Source organism: Vombatus ursinus, unplaced genomic scaffold, assembly GCF_900497805.2.
Source record: "Vombatus ursinus unplaced genomic scaffold, bare-nosed wombat genome assembly UNPS02014807.1, whole genome shotgun sequence".
NCBI classification, from domain to species: Eukaryota; Metazoa; Chordata; class Mammalia; order Diprotodontia; family Vombatidae; genus Vombatus; species Vombatus ursinus.
The window spans coordinates 47,757,511-47,778,859 of NW_020954585.1; the positions used below are offsets into that span (position 1 = coordinate 47,757,511).

The 21,349-nt window shown below is 37.1% G+C and overlaps 1 pseudogene; it reads left to right on the top strand.

Moving 5' to 3' along the window:
* The window catches only part of LOC114052176, an 83,514-nt pseudogene that overhangs the window by 36,387 nt on the left and 25,778 nt on the right, over positions 1 to 21,349 (top strand).

The following is a 21,349-nucleotide window of genomic DNA, read 5'->3' on the forward strand; positions in this document are numbered from 1 at the left end:
CTCCATACCTTATTTTGCAGTCTATATATTCCTTTCAGAATTTGTGGGGGAATTATAACTGCACTCGAGGTTGAGATATTAAGAACAAAAAGGCAAATAGAGAGGAGGAATACAGACAGAAATAAAAAGCTGACTAGAGAGCATGACAGGGAACATCATCCCGACCTGAAGTGCTGGAACCTGTGTACTGCTTGTTCTCTTCCTGACTCTTCTGTTTCTGCAAATGAGAAACTTCTTTTCTTCTTCCTACAATTTATCCAGGGATTAGGCCCAGCTCCTTTGTGACTGTAACAGAACATTTCACAGATATTGGTTTCTAGTTGCTCCTGCCCTTTGTATAATGTACATAAGGATATAGCTGTTATTTAGGATTCCTGTAACTGAAAATGCTGACTTGGTTTATATAAGTGAATTGACTTAGTTTGCTAGGAAAAGTACCAAGGGAAAGGTGTAAACTCCTTGATTAAAGGGTCTATTGTCTTTTCCCAAAAGAATAGTTATTGATCAAGTGATTGAAGAGTAAACTCCTTAAAGAAACCTGATTACATATGAATTGTCTGTTTTTTCTTATACCTTTCCAATTTTTCTCCATAACATTTTACTTTTCACAGTTTAAAAGGTATTTCCTCATGTCCAGAAAATTATAGCACATTTGGTAATGTCCATTTTGAACAAAACACCGCAGTCTTTTCTATCAGCTGGGTTCTAGTGATTCTTTATGACATGTATCTGCATCCTCTTTTTAAAAAAAACTTTAGGGTAGGTATGTCACCAAAAGTTGACCATGTCTGTTCTGCCCTGTCCATTTCTTTTAACTAATCACTGTCCTGGAAAGGCAGGGAACTAGAAAACTGGTCAACATCATGGATACATGTCAGAGATGCAAACATTTCTGTACTAAAAATACAAGTTGATCAGTTATGTCTAACGTTGCTGTCCGCACAAGCTGATGAGACCCAAGGACCATGCTGGCAGGAGAACAGGTAGAGACCCAACCTTAAATACTGCAACCTCCTAAACCTCAGAATTTGTTGTCTTTATTTTTTTAAGGCTTCTGATGGCTTCAAGGTCTATCATTTAATTATACTCTATAGCATATAAATGTTGTGTGTTTAGGTCTTTGTTTATTCCCTGGTATGTTAGTTAAATTACTACAAAATGTGGCAGTGGTGATGGCTACATGTTAGAGGAGAAATCACAGAAGAACTTCATAAATTTTCCTTTTTATTTTTTCCTGCAGACTCTGAATGATACTAATTTAGTCAGATAGTAGAAGTTGATATTCATATACCCCTTGTATACTAGGATTTTCAAAATTCCCTGTAAGTGAATAGAGGGAACTTGGTAGTAATTCTCCACATGGATATAAAAAATGACCAGTTTGGAACAAATGAAGTTGTTATTGAACAGGGAGATAGTTTAATACCAAAATCCCAATATCCAGGTTTCTTTGTTAGGGCTATCAGGAAACACCAGAAGGTCACAGAACAAGGGAAATGTGAACATTAGATGTCATGGGATCCTTTTGCATTCATGCTAAAATCAGAGTAACTCTCATGGCTTAGGACTCTCCTAGAACACTAGGATGATAATGCACTCTGGAGTTAAAGGGCTTAAATTCAGATCCTTCTCTTGATGCTCACTTACCCATGTGACCTTGGCCAAGGATCTTCAATCACTGAGCTCAGTTTCCTCATTCATATAATAAGAGGAATCTGAAGATGGACTCTGAAGCCTCTTAAAACTCTAGATTTATAATTCTATTACCTTAAGTCCCATAATGAAAATCACAACAACCAATGTGTGTTGCTTTGTGCCATTGTTGGCTGAGGGTAATTACAAATTACAGTGTTTATAGGAGCATAGGATATGAGACATAGGAAGGAATTTGGAGATTGCCTTCTGCAACTCCCTTATTTTCTCCCTCATTTGACAGATAAGGAACTTGAGGTTAAGACAAGAGAAGGAGCCTGCCTAAGAATACAACACAAATATAATATAAGGTAACATAATATGGTATAGTACATATAATGGAACCTATTACTTTGAGGTTATAATCAGCAAACATATGTGCAAAGCACAAAAGATGGGAAACTAAACTCTAGATGAGGAAATAATATCAATATTAAATGTACAGATGATTAATGGGTTGTCAACCAAGTTCTTTAAAAAAATTTAAAACTCTGTTATAAAGTCAAAACTTAATGAGTAATGTGATAATCACATTCTTACCCTACACCACAGCCTATATTGAAGTCAAATCAGGTAAAGTAACATAAAAATAAAAAAAGAAAATAACATAATTCCCATCCAGGCTTACTAGAAATAATTTCCATATTTGAGCCCATATTTCTTCCTTTGTCTCTTTTTTCTTCTCTTTTACATAGGTGAAGTTTTGGTGTAAGAATGTAACCATTCTGATTGTGTTGATGTTGCTACACCTTATCTCATAATGGATCTTCCTTATTTCCTTGTGTATATTAACCATAATTATTGTGGGACATGCTATTATATTTGATTATGATAATGTGTCATAATTAATTTAGTCAATTTTCAACTTAATATTTGTGTCCAATTTTTGCTTTTCAAAATAAAGAACCAATGAATATATTTTATGTACATAAGTAATTTAAAATACTATGTTTATTTTTGTGATAATATCCTAGTAGAGGAATGGCTTGATTAAAAGTCATATTCAATTTTATGACTCTTATAAAGTATATGGACATTGCTTTCCAAATTATTTTCTTGATTCTGAAGTCCTACTAACAATATATTAGGGTATCTGATTCCTCATAATCCCACCAAAAGTGGATGTGACCATTGTGGGTCTAATTGTAAGGTTCTAAAACCGTATTCTAATTTAGGACAATGAATTCAAAGGCGTCTGCAAATGAAAACATGAGGCACCTCACCACCTACCCTCTTGATTTGGCCTCTGTTGCTGAACATCCTCCCTACCAATGTCAAGCACCTTCAGCAAGCCTGTCTCTCTATTCAGTACAAACGTCTTTGAGAAATTAAAGCTGTGGGCCTCCCGTAGCATATTGCATAGTAGTATGATGAGTCAGAGAAAGCTGCAACATATAATGAAGGAAGAAAGAAAGGAACTTAGGAAGGAAGGGATGTAGGAAGGAAGGAAAGTAGAAAGGAAATATAAAAGTAAGAAAGAAAGACTTCTCCAAGCATGTACTATATTCCAGGAACTGTGGCACACACCTTAACAATATATGCATTTGATCCTCACAACAATCCTGTAAGGTAGGTACCATTATTATCCCCATTTTGCAACTGAGAAAACTGAGGCAAACAGAGGTTAGGTAACTTGCCCAGGATCACACATCTACTTAGTGTTGAAAGCTATATTTGAACTAAGTGTTTCCTCTCTCTAGGTCCAGTGTTCCATTCATCAAGCCACCTAGCTCTGAAGAAGTAGTGGTACAAGGATATCATGAAAGATATGTCTCACATATTCCCCTGCTCTCTACCACAATTACTAATTTTTATGAGGGTGCATAAATCCTGTTTTAATTAGCTGTGACATGTTTGAGATATTAAAGAGATAGCATCCAATTGGAAGGGGTGGTCAGTAATAACAAATGCTATAGAGAGGTAAAGAACTTTGAAAATTGAGAAAAAGTCATTGAATTTAATTTCACAATTAAGAGATTGTTGTATCATTGGAGGAAGCAATTTCAGCTGAATTATGAAATGATAAGCCAAAATGCAAGTCAAGTTAGGCTAGCCTAGAATAGGTCATAGATTCAGCCCCCAGTACAGGGCAGAGCTTGGAGAGGGAGCCTGAAATCAGCACCCAAAACTCTGAAGAAAGTCTGTAGTACATGGACACCCAGAGATGATCAACCCCAGGCTAGCAACTTAGGGCTTGGGACAACCTCCTTACCTATGCACTCAGTGCCCAAAGCGCCCAGGTGATATACTGTGGACTTAATACCCTAGACAGGAAGCAGTATGGGAAATTCTAGAGGGGCTATCATGACAGACTCAACTATAAAAGTTCTCCAAGCTAGGTCTGTAATACCAGGTTGCCTAGATCAAATGAGTGAAGTAATGACCTAACAAACAAACAAACAAACAAAAATAAGAACTACTAAGAGACCAAGGTTACTTAAGTAGTAAACCTAGAGGAAGGAAATATCTATCTATCTATCAAGAAAGCCTTGAAGAAAACAGCAGCTTGCCCAAAAAGCCAATTAGAATCCCTAGAAGAAACAAGAGCTAAAAGAAATAAATAAAATTAAAATGGTATTATAAATTAATTGAGCCTGACAGAAAAAAAGAACTAGAAAAGAAATGAGAGGTGTCGAGGACACATTTGGAAAGAGAATTAACTGTTTGTCATAAAGGGTATAAAACCTTGCCCAAGTAATTGCCTCTTTGAAAATTAGAGTGGACCAGAGGATAATAATTCCATGACATAAGAAGAAATATTAAAACAAAGTCAAAAGATTGAACAATAGAAGATAATATAAGGTCTTATGAAAAAACTGACTTGCATAACATAACAAGGAGAAATCATTTAAGAATCAATGAACTACCTGAAAGCCATGACCACAAAAAAGAGGCCAGGAATCATGTTTTGGGGAATCACAAATTCCCAGATTTCATTTAACTACAGAGCAGAGTGAAAATTGAAAGAATTTGCCTCAGTTCTGCAAATAGATGTCTAAATGAAAACCCCTAGGAATGTCAGAACTGATATCCAACTGATATTTGCAGGCCATACCACAGTCCAAAGCAACTATTGCAAATACTGAGCAAGAAAGAATTTAAGTTATGAATTGTCACAGACAGGACCTTCTAAGATTTAACAGCTTACATTAAAGAGAGTGTGGAATATGGTGTTCCCCAAAGCAAAAGACATACACTTAGAACTAAGAATAACTTACCCAGTGAAAATGAGCTTAATTATGCTGGGGGAAAAAGGACTGAAGAAGAAATGGAGAACTTCTAAGCATTCTTGAATTACCAGCTTAAAGTAGAATCTTTACACTACAGACTTGAGAGTAAGGAGATATATTAAAAGGTGAGCAATTGGAAAAGACTGAAGTCTTTTATGGATGAAGTGTTTGCATTTCAATTGGGCAAGACATGGGAGACAATATCTCATAAGAACTATCGGGTCATATGAAGTCATAGAAGGGCCAAATAAGATTGAGGCCTTGGCAGTGATTTTTGTAATTTTTTAAAAATTTCTTTTCATTTTTGATTAATTTATTTGTTTTTAGTTTTCAACATTCACTTCCATAAGATTTTGAGTTCTAAATTTTCTCCCTCTCACTCCTCTCCCTCCTCCCCAAGATGGCATGTAATCTGATATAGGCTTTATATATATGTTCATATTAAGCGTATTTTCACATTAGTCATATTATAAAGAATTTGAACCAATGGTAAGAGCCAGGAGAAAGAGAGCAAAAAGTATGCTTCGATCTGCATTCACACTCCATAGTTCTTTTTCTGGATGTGAATAACATTTTTCATCATGAGACTTTAAGAATTGTCTTAGATCTTTGCATTGCTGAGAACTAAGTCTATCAAAATTAGTCATTGCACAATGTTGCTGTTACTGTGTACAATGTTCTCCTGGTTCAAGCACCAGTAATTTATGATCAGCATTAGATATTCAATTTTGACTTAGAAGTTTTCAAAATACACCCTTCAAATAAAACCCTAAAAGTATTTCTGGGCATCTTCCCCAAATTTTTTTATGTGTTGTCTATCCTATTGATACATTTCCTGATCCCATCACTTGTTAGTGCCTTCCCCACCAACATTATTACCCTATATATATTTTGTATGTACTTATATTTTTATATGCTCTTCTCTCAATAGAATGTCAGCCTCCTGAGGGCAGGGATTAGTTTACTTCACTTTTGTCTTTGTATCCCCTGCACCCTAGCACAGTTCTTGTAACATAGGTGTTTAATTAAATGTTTGTTGGTTGATTATTAATCTCTCTTAGAGTCCTTATATTCCCCCAAATGGGTCTTCCAGACTTTCTTCTCTCCCCTGTATCTTCACCCCCTTGTATTTAGCATGTGATCTCTTCCTCAACTTTACTGAGAAGATTGAGTACTCCAATTTTAGGTTGTTTAACCCTCTTTGGTAAGGCCATACAGTACAGCGGAAGAAGGTTGGATTTGGAATCAATGCACCTGGATTCAGATTGCCTTGCCACCTGTGGGAACTGAGGCAAGTCCTTTAAACTCTCTTGGCCTCAATTTCCTCATCTGTAAAATGAGGAGGTTTTATTAGATAACCTCTAAGCACTCTTCCAACTCTAAATCTATGATCTACAAATCTATGACCTTAAAATCTATATCTTCTTTCATAGTCTCCTCTTTCTCTCTGCTCTTTATAATAATGTTTTTTAGTTCTTGGTGTCCTTGGCCTTTAAACTGTTGACCACCTTCTCCATTTTAATATTCTCTCATGTTTTATATTCTTTATTCTGCTCCTACTTCACTGAGCATTGCTCTATTCTCTCTGCCTTCTCCTTTGGCAAATTTTCTTCTTATACTTTCAACTCTCTAGGAATAACTCCAAAATATGTATCTCTAACTCTGACCTCTCACTTACCTCCAGTCATACAACTACCTGGTTGCTCCATTGACATATCAAACTCAGTATGTATCAAATTGAACTCATTATTTCCCTTCTTAAACTGGTGAAGTAGAACTTGTGCTAAATTTAGAATCAGAGGAACTGAATTAAAATTTTGGCCCTGCTACTCTGTGCCTTTGGACAAGTCCTTCTTGCCACTCTGGACCTCAGTTTTCTCAACAGTAAAATGAAGGGTTTGGGCAAGGTAAGCTATAAAGTCCATGATCTTATAAGCTTTCTGCATAACTTCCCTATTTCTGTTGATAACTGCTCTAATTCAGTCCTCTTACTTAGACTATTACAGTAGCTTTCTACCTGGTCCTCCCATCTTTCTCCTCCTCATTCTTTATAAGCATTGCTAATCTAAACTTCTTTATGCATTGGTCTGACCATGCTACTCTCTTGCTAAAAAACTTTTAGTTTCACCTATTGTTTACTGAAGAGTCTGGTTTGCAGGTCATACCATAATAGGACTCCAATCTACCTTTCCAAATTAATTTTATTTACTTATTGTACACTCTAGCCAGTTTTTGGCTATTGCCCACCTTCATTTGGTTCTGTCTTTGAACATCTCTCACTCTTGAAATAACTTTATATTCCTTCAATGTGCAGTTCTGGAGATACCTCTTCATTGATATATTTACTGATTCTGCAAGATAGAAGTTATTCCTCCACACCTTATAATTTGTTCTCTCCATGGTTTTTTTTTAAATTCGTTTTTATTTTTTTAACATATGTTTTTAAAACTTTGGGTTACAAATTTTCTCCCTTCCTCCCTCCCCACCCACCATTTCCCTTAATCCTATCCTGCCCCGCTTTTATTTTATTCTCTCTTTCACCCTGTCCCTCCTCAGAAGTGTTTGCTTCTGATTATGCCCTCCCCGTAATCTTCCCTCCCCTCTATCAACCTCCTGCTCTCTTGTCCCCTTCCCCCCTTATTTTCCTGTAGGGTAAGATAGATTTCCATACCCCATTGTGTATGTTATTCCCTCCTTAAGCCAAATCCTATGAGAAAAAGATTCACTCCTTCTCTCTCACCTTCCCCCATTTCCCCTCCACTGTAAAAGCCTTTTCTTGTCTGTTTCATGTAAGATATTTTACCTCATTCTACTTCTCCCTTTCTCCTTCTCCCAGTATGATCTTCTCCCACCCCTTAATTTTATTTTCCAGATATCACCCCTTCATCTTCAACTCACCCTGTGCCCTCTATCTATCTATCTATCTATCTATCTATCTATCTATCTATCTACCTATACATACATATAATTTTTTCCCTGCCACTACCCTAATACTGACAAAGGACTTATGAGTTACAAATATCATCTTTCCATGCAGGAATGTAAACAGTTCAACCTTAATAAGTCTCTTATGATTTCTCTTTCCTGTTTACCTCTTCCATGTTTCACTTGAGTCTTGTGTTTGAAAGTCAAATTTTCTATTCAGCTCTGGTCTTTTCCTCAGAAATGCTTGAAAGTCCCCTATTTCACTGAATGACCATTTTTTCCCCCTGAAGTGTAGGTGATTCTTGGTTGTAATCCTATCTCCTTTGCTTTCTGGAATATCACACTCCATGCCCTCTGGTCCCTTAATGTAGAATCTGCTAAATCTTGTGTTATGCTGATTGTGTTTCCACAATACTTGAGTTGTTTCTTTTTGGCTGCCTGCAATATTTTCTCCTTGACCTGGGAATTCTGGAATTTGGCTACAATATTCCTAGGAGTTTTCCTTTGGGGATCTCTTTCAGGAGGTGATCAGTGGATTCTTTCAATTTCTATTTTGCCCTCTGGTTCTAAAATGTCAGGACAGTCTTCCTTGATAATTTCTTGAAAGATGATGTCCAGACTCTATTTTTGATCATGACTTTCATATAGTCCAATAATTTTTAAGTTCTCTCTCCTAGATCTATTTTCCAGATCAGTTGTTTTTCCAATGAGATATTTCACATTCTCTTCTATTTTTTCATTCTTTTGGATTAGTTTTACAGTGCCTTGATTTCTCATATAGTTGCTAGCTTCTCATTGTGCCATTCTAATTTTTAAGGAGGTATTTTCTTCAGTAATCTTTTGGACTTCCTTTTCCATTTGGCCAATTTTGCTTTTTAGGGCATTCTTCTCCTCATTGGCTTTTTGGACCACTTTTGCCATTTGGGTTAGGCTATTTTTAAAGGTGTTATTTTCTTCAGTATTTTTTGGGGTCTCCTTTAGTATCACTCTCAGTTTTTCCTCTACTTCTCTTACTTGTTTCTCAAAATCCTTTTTGAGCTCTTCCATGGCCTGGGAGCAATTCATATTTTTCTTGGAGGCTTCGGATATAGGAGCTTTGGCTTTGTTGTCTTCTTCTGGTTGTATGTTTTGATCTTCTTTGTCGCCAAAGTAAGATAATATAGTCTGACTCTTTTTGCGCTGCTTGCTCATTATCCCAGTCAATTACTCGAGTTATAAACTCTTTTTTAAGGTAGGGGTCTGTTTCCAGTGTGGGGAATGTCCCAAGCTTCAGGGGTTTTGTGCGGCTGTTTTCAGAGATACTTCTAGGGACCTGCAAATTTTCAGTTCTTCCAAGGTGGTATGATCAAGGGCAAGGTGTTTACTCCTTTCCTGTCCTGTGCTCTGCTCTATGAGTGACCACAAGAACTCTTATCTGTCTTGGAACTGTGAAGAGGATTTCCTCTCCACAACCACTACAAACTCCTCCACACCAGCACTCCTCCTTGTCCCAGGATCACCACTCAGAACTGTGACCCAGATCCAAGCATGGGCAAAGCAAGAGAATCCTGCACCAGCAGAGAGATCCCTGCAATCCCCCTCTGACCAGTAACTAGATTCCCCCTCAGGCTGTGGGCCAGAAGCTCAGGAGGCAGCTGCTGCCCTGGGGCTGCACTCAGGAACTGGGACTGGACCCTGCGTTTCTCTCTCACTACCCCAGAAGCAGACTTTTCCCACTTACCTTCTAAGTTGTCTTTGGCGTTCATGGGTTGAGAAGTCTGGAAACTGTCACAGCTGCCTATGATTCAGTCCTCTGAGGTCTGCTTCAGGTTCGCTATGGCCGGCGTGCCCATGCCAAACTGCATTCCTCTCCCAGCACAGTGCGATATACCTTTCCAATCAACCATCCAGGTTGTCTTCAGCTGGAAATTTGTTTCACTTTGTCTTTTTGTGGTAGAGCCATTTTTTATAGGTATTTGGAAGGGTTTGGGGGAGAGCTCAAGCCGGTCACTGCTTTTACTCCGCCATCTTGGCCAATTTTTGTAATGTTTTGATGATCTTTAAGGAGAAAGGAAAGGGAGGAGGAAAAGAATATACTGGGGAAGAAAAGAAGAGAAATGGAGGAGACATATCCCATAATTGGAGTATAGCTGAAAGTAGACATTCAAGTAGAATTGAATTAGAAAGTTAAACAAATGAGAAAGAATGAGGGAAGTGTATGACTTGAACCTCACTTTGAACTGAATGCAAAACCAAGTGAGCAGAACCAGAAGAATAATCAATATTCTAATATCTTTTAAAATGGTCCTTTTTCTAGGTGCTGCAGTGGATAGAGCACTGGCCCTCAATTCAGGAGGACCTGAGTTCAAATCGGGCCTCAGATATATGCATTTTTGCATATGGACAATGTGGGAATGTGTTTTGCATGACTGTTCATTTGTGATAGAGGTTTTGTTTTCCTTTTTCTTTCCACAGTGTGTATGTGTGTGTGTGTGTAAAGAGGATGGAGGGAGATTGAGCCAATGCTTGTTAATATAAAATTATTATTTTTACCACAGAAAAGTAAAGCCAGAGCTTAAGAGGATACTGAATGGTGGTGGTTCAGGGACTAGAGTTCAAGGTAAGGATGAATACTAAGATTAGGTAAATTAAGATGTGGAGAGAAAAGAAATTATAAAATGTGGTCATATAAAGCAATTTTAGAATCCTTGACCATAGAAATGGAATATTTGGGGTGATAATGAGATCAAAGGTTGTTATTATCCCTGTATGTGACTGATGGGAAATGAAGGAATAGGACATGGGAGTTGAGATTAAGGAATAGGAAGGCCAAGGTGTTTTGGGGACTAACTGAATATTGATCTCACCTGGCATAAGGGCAGGGTAGATTGCAGAGGAAGAGTGAGCCAGCATCCAAAGTCTTTGAGAAAAGAGAGCTATAATCTAGTATATAACTGCTTCCAGCATTGGATTGGGTAAGTTATATCTGGAAAGATTGAAACTCAAAGGAGAAAGGATTGCTAAGTGATGCCAGAGAAAGGGTCTGGGAGTGTTAAAAAAAAAAAAAAAGAGCAAGGAAGCAGTGTCCTGAGTCCTCCACCAGGACTAGTATATCTGAGGACATTAGAACCTAGGACATGAAGGGAAATGTGTTGATAATAGAAAGCAGATCCAGAGGACACAATGGAAGAGGTAGGCAGAGTTAGATTACTACCTGAGAAGGGTAGGACTGTGATGTGTAGAGATAAGACAGTATGGAATAGAGGTAGGGGAAGTGGGTGATTTTTCCTTGGTCATATGGGAACTCGATCAAATGGAAGAGTAAGTAATAGGAATCATAGCAAAGTCATAGTCATAGCAAACAGTCATTTATCTTTCTAGTCTCAAGGAGGGAGGGATATTAGGAATGATGTAAACAGCTCTTCCTGCATATAAGGTTCTAACTGTAAGAAGTGTGTGTGGCATCTAAGTCTTTGGTGTCAGAGTGGGTCATTAAGTTGAGTTAAAGATAGTGGAAACTGCGGTTGTAGTGCATAGTTTTCTGGTTCTAAAGATAAGTGGTCTGGTGTCTGAGGCACCACAGCTGGGTTAGGTTCTGGAGAGGAGGGCTTCATGTCTGAGGCTCATGTCCTGAGCTATCTTGGTTGTATGTATGGTGCATTGACTGTGAACTGGGTCCAGTCTAGCAACAGAGACTTGGTCTTACTCATTACATAATAGAGTTAAGCTGTAGTAATGATGGAATAAGTCCAAACAGAGGAGTATTCTATTCCAGCAGCAATCTTGAATGATGGTTTACTCAAGGCTTGCCTAACTACACCTAATGTGTTTTCTCCAGCCTTACTAACTTTTGGGTGGGACTTCAAGGAATCTCAGTTGTGTTGTGTAATGTCTAAGGATATTTGTGAGAGCCATGAAATATTTCTGGAAGTGTCCCCATGGCATCTGGATCTGAGTGAACCAAGCTTTACCTCAGAGTTACCTTTATAGCTCCTCCCCTTCTGATTACTGACAAGTGGACTACATCATTTATGTCTTTTGTCTCTGCCTTGACTCTAATGTCTTTGTATTTTTTCCTTCACTTTTTTAGATATGGGACCTGGACACACAAGTTCTTAAAGGACTTGGGAATTCCAGGACCAGTACCTCTTCTTTTCTTTGGAACTATTCTTTCTTAACACAGTGAGTTTCTGTAAATTTTCCTTTAGTTTCTTAGCACTGTGGAAAGAGCATTTGTGCTTGGCTCAGGAGACTTTGGTAGAAATGCCAGCTCTGATGCTTTTTACCTTTGTGACTTTGGGCAAATCAATTATGTTTTTCTTTTTTCTTTCAATTAATTATTTGTTTTTAATTTTCAACATTCATTTCCACAAGATTTTGAGTTACAAATTTTCTCCACATCTCTCCTCTCCCCCACCCCAAGACTGTATGCATTCTGAATACCCATTCCCCCAATCTGCCTCCCCTTCTATCACCCCCATCCTTCTTTTATCCCTTTCCTCTTCTATTTTCCTGTAGGGCAGTATAGGTTTCTATACCCCATTGCCTGTATATCTTATTTCCCAGTTGCATGTAAAAACATCAATTATTCTTTTTAGGCCTCAGTTTCCTCATCTGTAAAATGAGAGGTTTGGACTTTCAGCTCAAGGTGTAGGATCTTGTGATTCTTTGTAAGACCTCAGATTTCCCAAAGAGAAGTTATAGTGCACTTGTCCTTTAGTGTTATAGGATGGAGTGGGTAGTAGTATTCAGGCCCTCTTTTCTTTGGACAACGGGCTTCATTAACAAGTCTTAGGGATTGAATGTTTTACACTAAATTCTGCCTGAGTGGTTTTCAGTGTTATCAATACTCTCTGGCAGATTTAACCATTGATCAAAGGGCATTTCCTTTTGAGCTGTATGCCCTCAATGATCTCCAGGATAACAAGTAGACCTGTGATTTAACTGGCACGAGAATTCCCAGGTGAGGTAATGACTATTATCACCTGACTTTTTCCACTTGAATTTTTCCATAATTTTCACAAAAGCCAACACCAGGACCACTCCCTCCGCCTGCCCTCCCATGCCTCAGCATAGCCACTGAAAGCAGCAGACTCCAGCTGTGGGAACCACCATGTACTTCAGTGTGGCCCTGGGAAAACAGGCATCTTCCAGGAGTAAGACTCCATTTACTTCAGCATAGCTCTGGGCAAATAGGCAGATGCCAATCTTACAGATACATAAACAAACATCCAGCAGAGTACCCAGCCCCTACCACATGTATGGCAATAAGTCTGACAAACTAAGTAAAATGGATGAATATTTAGAAAAATATAAATTGTCCAGGTTAACAGAAAGTGAAATAAAATATTCATATAACACCATTTTAGAAAAAAAATTGAACAAGCCATCCAAAAACTCCCTAGATGGACTTACAGATGAATTCTACCGAACACTTAAAGAACAATTAACCTCACAACTATCAGATTGACTAATTTGAGAAAATGGGAAAATGATAAATGTTGGAGTTGTAGGAAAAATGGGACACTAATGCATTGTTGGTGGAGTTAGAAGCTGATCTAACCATTCTGGAGATCAATTTGCAACTATGCTCAAAAGGCAACTAAATTGTACATGCCATTTGATCCAGCAATACCACTAATACATCTGTATCCCAAAAGACCTACGTGTACAAAAATGTATTTATAGCAACTCTTTTCATAGTGGTAATTTTTTTTTGTAAATTGAAGAGATGCCAATTAATTGGGAAATATCTGAACAAAGAGTGGTATATAAAGGTAATGGAATACTATTGTGCATTAAGAAATGATGAACAAGCAGATTTCAAAAAAACCTGGAAAGAGTTGTATGAACTAATGCATAGTGAAATGAGCAGAACCAGGAAAACATTGTATACAGTGTCAGCAACATTGTGTGATGATCAACTATGAATGACTCAGCTTTTCTCAGCAATGCAATGTTCCAAGACAAAAACAAAAGTCTCACTAAGGAAAATGCTATCCATATACAGATAAAGAACTGATGTCCTCCGAATGCAGATTGAAGCATATTTTTTCACTTACTTTATTGTTTCTTATTGATTTTTTTCTCCTTTTTATCTGTTTCTTCTTTCACAACTGTGACTAATATGGGAATATTTTACATGATAACTCATGTATAAAGTATATCAAACTGCTTACCATTTTCAGAAGAGAGGAAGGAAGGGTGAAAATTTCGGAACTCAAAATTTTGTAAAAATGAATGTCAAAATTTTTCTTGACATGTAACAAGGGAAAACAATAACATACTATTAAACTTCAAAAATAAAACCAAAAGAACAATTCATTCCAATATTATATAAACCATTTGGAAAAATAGGAAAAGGAGTTCTACCAAATTCTTTTTATGACACAATTTTGTTGCTGATACCTAAACTAGGAAGAGCCAAAACAGAGAAAGAAAATTATAGACCAATTTTCCTAAGGAATATTGATGCAAGAATGTAAAATAAAATATTGGAGCAGCTACCTGGTGCAGTGGATAGAGCACCAGCCCTGAAGTCAGGAGGACCTGAGTTCAAATCTGGCCTCAGACCAAACACTTGACACTTACTAGCTGTGTGACCCTGGTAAGTCATTTAAGCCCAATTGCCATAAAAACAACAAAACAAAACAAAAAAAGAATGTAAAATAAAATATTAGCAAAGATATTATAGTAATTTAACATCAGGATAATATGATATGACTAGATGGAATTTATACCAGGAATGCAGGACTGGTTCAATATTAGGAAAACTATCAGCATAATTGACCGTATCAATAACAAACTAATAAAAATCATATGATCACCTCAATAGATGCATAAAAAGCTTTTGACAAAACACAACCCCATTTCTATTAAAAAAAAAAAAAAGAACAAAACCAGAGAGCCTAGGAAGAAATGGAGTGTTCCTTAAAATGATAAGTGGTTTGTATCTAAAACCATCAGCAAGTATAAGTAATAGAAATAAGTTAGAAGCTTTCCCAAGAAGATCAGGGATGAAACAAGGATGCCCTTTATCACCACTATTATTCAATATATTACTAGAAATGTTAGCCTTAGCAATAAGAGAAGAAAAGGAAATTAAAGGAATTAGAATAGCAATGAGGAAACAAAACTATCATTATTTGCAGATGATATGATGGTATACTTAGAGAATCCTCAAGAATCAAGTAAAAAACTACTTTAAAGAATAAACAAATTTAGCAAAGTTGCAGGACATAAAATAAACCCACACAAATCATCAGCATTTCTATATATTACCAACAAATCCCAGCAGTAAGAGATAGAAAGAGAAATTCCATTTCAAGTTACTGTAGACATTATAAAATATTTGAGATGCTACCTGCTAAAACAAACCCAGGAACTATATGAACACAATTATAAAATACTTTTCACATGAATAAAATCAGGTAGATTTCAGAAAAATCTGGAAATACTTACATGAATTGATGCTGAGTGAAATGAGTAGAACCAGGTGAACACTGGACACATTAGCAGCAACACTGTGTGATGATCAACTATGGTAGATTAGATCTTCTCAGCAATACAAAGACCCAAGACAATTCCAAAAGACTTATGATGGGAAATGCTATTCACTTCCAGAGAAAAACGTATGGAGTCTGAATGCAGATCGAAGCATACTATTTTCACTTGTTTTTTGTGTTTTTTTTTTCTTTCTTGTAGTTTTTCTCTTTTGTTCTGATTCTTCTTTCATAACATGACTAAAGTGGAAATATATTTAATATGATTGTTCTTGTGACAACCTAAATCAGATTGTCTTCTGTCTTTGGAAGGGGGGTGCAGAGAAAGTGAGGAAAAATTTGGAAATCAAAATCTCATAAAAGGAATGTTGAAAACTACCTTTACATGCAATTGGAAATAAAATATTAAGGTGGAAAAAACAATAATCTTTTAAATGAACATTTATTAATCATGTATTTTGAGTGATAGGCATTAAATCATGAATTCTTAACATCATTTTAAGAAATGATCCATAGACTTTTCAAAAAGGCCACTAAAATAGTCTATGACACTTAACTGGTTAAGAACTCCTGCACTAGAGAAAATACAAAGATAAAACGGTTCATGGCAGGTGACCTCAAGGAGTCTATTATCCAGTACAGAGAATGATAGATATTGAGATAATTGTAATTTAAATAAGAATATAGTAAGAGCATAAGGTTATAGATTGTATCAATCTATAATCAATCAATCGATCATAAAGTTTTTATTAAGTGCTTACAATGTTCTAGGCACTGGGTGACAAATACAGTAAAAAAGAATAAAGCCTACTTTAAACAAGCTTTTTAGAGTAGGAAAAAGGCATTAGACTTTAAATCAAGAGACCAAGGATCCTGGTGAAATCTTTCTGCTGGAGAGATCAGGAAAGACTTCATGGAAGTTTGGACATTGACATGGACATTTGAGCTGAGTCAGATGTCAACAAGTACAGATAGGGGTGGGCAAATACCTCCAGGCAATGTGAAGAGCATAACAATAATAGCAAAAAATATGATTTTGTTATATTTAACTTCCTAACATAAGGCATTTTTTACATTATTCATTATTAAGAACTCATGCAACTATCTGATTTTAAAATTCTTATTGCAGGGTTTTCAGATTTTGGCATGACTTGTTCTAAAAAACATGGAAAAACCTGGGGACGAGTAGTCTAAGTAATCTTTCCATTATACTTATGTATCTTAATGGTCAGTCATCCAAAGCTCCCTACTTGAACAATTACATTTGTGCAGACAGAGGTATTGAAGTACTGTTTAATGCCACATAATTTTCATTCAGGCCCATAGCATCAAAACAGATGGACCTTGTATGATATTCCCCTTGGTCATGGATTCTGTAAATGTCCTCTTGTTTTAGTTCAGTGCTATGATAAGGTGAATATTGAAGAAATAAAGAAACATTATATACGTATATAAAAATTACATAAAGTGCCTGTAAAGGCCTGCAGATACAAAGACAGAACTGAAAAAGAGTTCCTGCCCTAAAGGAGCTTCCCTTCTATTGTATAATTCAATATGTAAAAAGAATAGTAATGAATAAAAGATGATCAGAGAAGTAATAACACCTAAGGAGATGAAGGTAAATGATACTACTTTGAGAATTAATTATTCTTCAAAAGATTATTCTTTCACTTTCTTTAATTTTCTGTCTAAAATCTTACTAATTCTGACCCACGAATTTGGATCCAATGAATTTGTGATAATTCATACTTAGTATCATTCTTGTAGGAGTTGAGGAGTTAAACAATAGTAAAATTTTTTAATATGTTAGTAATCTTGCATGATACATGATTATATATAAAACTGCAAGTTACATGATATCACATGAACTAATTAATCTCCTTTTAATTTCCATGAGTAAGCAATGACATACTGGTTAACATTAGTGTAGCACCTGATACCCTGTCAATTTGGATCCTCTTATTAGCTACCCCAGATTCTAGAGATTTGGGAAGATGGCGAGAATCCTCTCCAAATCTTAGCTCTTGAGCATCAACACAAATGGTTACTTTTACTAGTCAGTCACAGAACACATGGTCCATAAGAAGGAATATAACTAAACAGCAATGAAAATTAATCAGCAATAGAACATGCCTTTTTAAACTTTGAGTTCATTCTCCCACAAACACACTAAAATTCAGCAATGAGAAGAGATCTTCATTGGAATTATGCCTGGACAACTACACATTGGTACACATCTAGGTAGAGCACATGTGTGAAGGGATAAGTACGTAGGGAGCACATGTGAGTAAGACATATACGTATAGGGACTCCTCATGTAAGCAAAGCTGCATAGCTGCCAATGTCCTTTGCTGATGTGATTGTGCTAATCTATTAGACTTATTCTCTGCCAATCGTTTTCAATCAGGTGTTTCCTTATTATGTTACATCTTAGTTGCTTTGAAAAATCAAGATTCTAAATTCTACCTTAAACTCTCAGGAGGGTAATTTATTGATTGGTTCTGGGTAAGCATTCCATGCTAGCATACTTCTTATATTGTCTTCACACTCATGGTCATCCATTCTCATCACTTTAGATACAAGTACCCACAATGCTTCATGCTGAATACTTTTCCTTAATTCTAATCATTCCAATTATTTCCCAAGCCCACTCCACCACAATTTTCGTCACCTATTGCTTCTATCCTTCAAAGAACCCTCATCCTATCATCTACCAACATATCTCTAAACTTTCAAACCAGGTTGATTTCTAATTCTTTGCTTTAACAGAAACCTGACACTCTCCTGAAAATAGCATATCCATTAAAGTGTTTTCTCTTGTTTCCTACTCCCTCCACTCCATACTCACAGGGTTAGAAGATGGAGAAGGCGTATTCCTTAATCATCACTCTTGTTTCCAAATCATTCTTCTTTCACCATCCCCTAAATACTTTCCCCTTTATCTGCTCACCTCCAAGTAACTTTCCCAACTTTTTTAACAACCTTGGTGCCAATTTCACCATCTTCTGCTTCACACTCCCTCTGCTCTTGGCTACTAAAGGTTATTTCAGTTGCTAGCCTGACCATCAAACTCCTCAACTTCTACAGTTCCAAGGAGTTCCTTTTCCCACCTCCAGTCAATATGTTCACACCTTTGAACTAATAATCTCATCAATACCAAAATCTAGAATTGAAATTCCACAATTCAAGCATCAACTTATTTCCTTTTACCTGTCTCACTCACTCCCACTAAACCTTTGAGTCCTCACTCTTATTGTACATGGGGATCCTTGACCATTTTTCTGTTCTGCTTGCTCCCTTGGGTTTTACTTGCCTCAATGCTTGACTTTGATCCCATTGTTTGCTACTTTAATGTTCTCCTACCTCCTCTTCTAGTGTTCCTCAAACTCTTTTCTTCCACTAATCTCCAACTTCCAAATCCTCATTCTAGGCTGAATCCCAATAACAGATTTCTCTGCATCTATTTTAGGACAAAAGACCATTCATAGAAAAACTGGGTCAGTTTCACCCAATTCAAATCCACGTATATAACTTTAGCTGGGAAGCTAGGTGGCACAGAGAATAGTGTCAGACTTGGAATCATTAAGAACTGAGTTCAAATTCTGCCTCAGATATTTACTAGCTGTGTGACCCTGAGCAAATCACTTACCCTTGTTTGCCTCAGTTAAATCTTTTGTAAAATGAGCTGGAGAAGGAAACAGCAAGCCAAACTGAATGACTTTAGCTCCCAAAGACACTTACTACTTTCACGTTACTGTGACTGCTCAGGGTATGTGCTGTCATTGAAATCCCCTCCTGCCTTCCTTTTCCTACTGAGTGCCTGACCATTCTTTAAAGTTCAATTCAAATGTCACCTCCTCAATAAAACTATTCCCTTTTCCCATCATATCTCACAACAATTACCACAACTATAATGATAAAATCTACTCTTTAAGGATTTCAAAGTACTTTATACATCTTATCTTACTAATCCTCATAACAACCCTCTAAGATTGATGGTATTCTTTTCCTCATTTTGCCAGTGAGGAAACTAAGTCTAAAAGAGAGTATTGACTTCCATGGTATCACAGAATAGGAAGTGTCTGAGGTAGGATTCTAAATTAAGCATACACCAAGTATTTCACAAATATTCTCTGATAGTTTTATTGTATTTTAGATTCTCAGTTCACTTGAACATCTCAAATGAGAGCAAACACAAGGCAGCAGTGACCTAATGGTCATCAATTTGTAGTTTCCACTTGCAACCTCTGTTAACAACAGTGTAACTTGGTGAGAGATGCAATTTGTTCCATTTGGTGGTATAGGTTTTTTGATGGCAGACAACTGGTACTGGCCATTACAGACCCAGAGACTATCAAATCAGTGTTGGTTAAAGAGTACTATTCTGTCTTCACCAATCATCAGGTAAGTAACAGTGGAAGAGTAATGCTGGCAGCAATGGGGAAAGCATGCTAACCATGTTAACGATCACACAGCCTTTAGACTATCTATAAACATTAACTTCACTATTGGCATTCTTGCAGAAGATGGGGCTGGGAACGTAGTCTAGCTGAGGGCAATACAGCTTGAGGTAGAGACAGAAGGCAGCTTTTGCTGAGTGATTTGAACCCCCATCAACATCTCTTAAGCTCCCAAAACTTGGAAGTGGTGATGTCTCCCCAACAAATAGACTTGCTTATAATGCAGCCCCTATGGCCATTATTAAAGGTAAAGGTCAGTGTGGAAAATGGGCATACTTTCCTCACTATCACAGGCAATAAGTTTTGACCAGCTGCCTCCAGCAGACAGATGGGTACCGGAGACATAGTCTGGGAAGTATCCTTCTGCCTCCTTTTCTACTTTTACCTGGCATTCACAGTCATGATAACGGGGTGAAAATTCTATGGATGAGGTACTGGCCATATCCACCTATTGTCAAAGAATTATCTCACGTGACAGGCCAGCCAGAATAATTGAACCAAGTGATGCCATGAGGAGGAGATTGGAGGTGATATGTGCCAGGCAGGTCAAATTGCCACCACTACTACCACCACCACCACCACCATTTCACGTGAGAGACTGTGAGGGACAGTCTAGGACATGGCACCCAGACACCTGGGAATAGCATTGCATTTAACCCCACCATCATTCTGAGAAGCAATCTCTGTAGTGATGCAGCCTGGAAACTGCTCCTGAAGGTGTAACTGTCACAGCTTTCAAGGACTCAGAAAAGAAAATTCTTTCCACCAAAGTCCATGGGCTATAAAGGGTCAGATAACAAACTGTAGATAGTTAGAAAGAATTCATTTTTATACTGGAAAATGTAATAGACCTCTAGTTCTGGTTCTACCAATTAACATCTGAATGGTGTGTCTTTTACCATTTTCTCCTAGAATATTGATCCAGCAGGGATTATGGAGAATGCTATTTCAATGGCTGAAGATGACCATTGCAAGAAGATCAAGCAGTGTTGCCTCCAACATTTACAAGTGAAAAACTCAGGGAGGTAAAGCAATGAACATCGGTAAGATTCTAGAAAACAATCTAGGGGAGAGTAAAAAAAAATAAGTTCCAATGATTTTCTCCAAATAAAGCTTATTTAACAGTCCCACAAGTTTGAGCTTCCTATAAGGGAATATTTTGTTTCCTAATTTTTGTGATACAATGGAGAGAGCACTGTCTCTGAAATTAGAGAACCTGATATCCAATCTCACTTCTAATGCCTATTGCCTGAGTGACCATTGGCAAGTCACTTAACCATTCTGGCTGCAGTTTCCTCATCTTTAAAATGAAGTAGTTTGACTACATGACCTTTTATAGATGTATGATTCTTTACATTCTGAAAGAGAGAAATGAATTTATGAAATATCTTTGTGCTTCTGACTTGGGAAACCTGGTTTCTTCTGGAACTGAGTTTTCCACATGTAACTATTGTCACTGGGTATTTAGATGTTTCCCATCATTAACCAATATGGAGACGTGTTAGTGAAGAACATGCAGAAGGAAGCAGAGAAAAGCAAGCCTGTAACCCTGAAAGAGTAA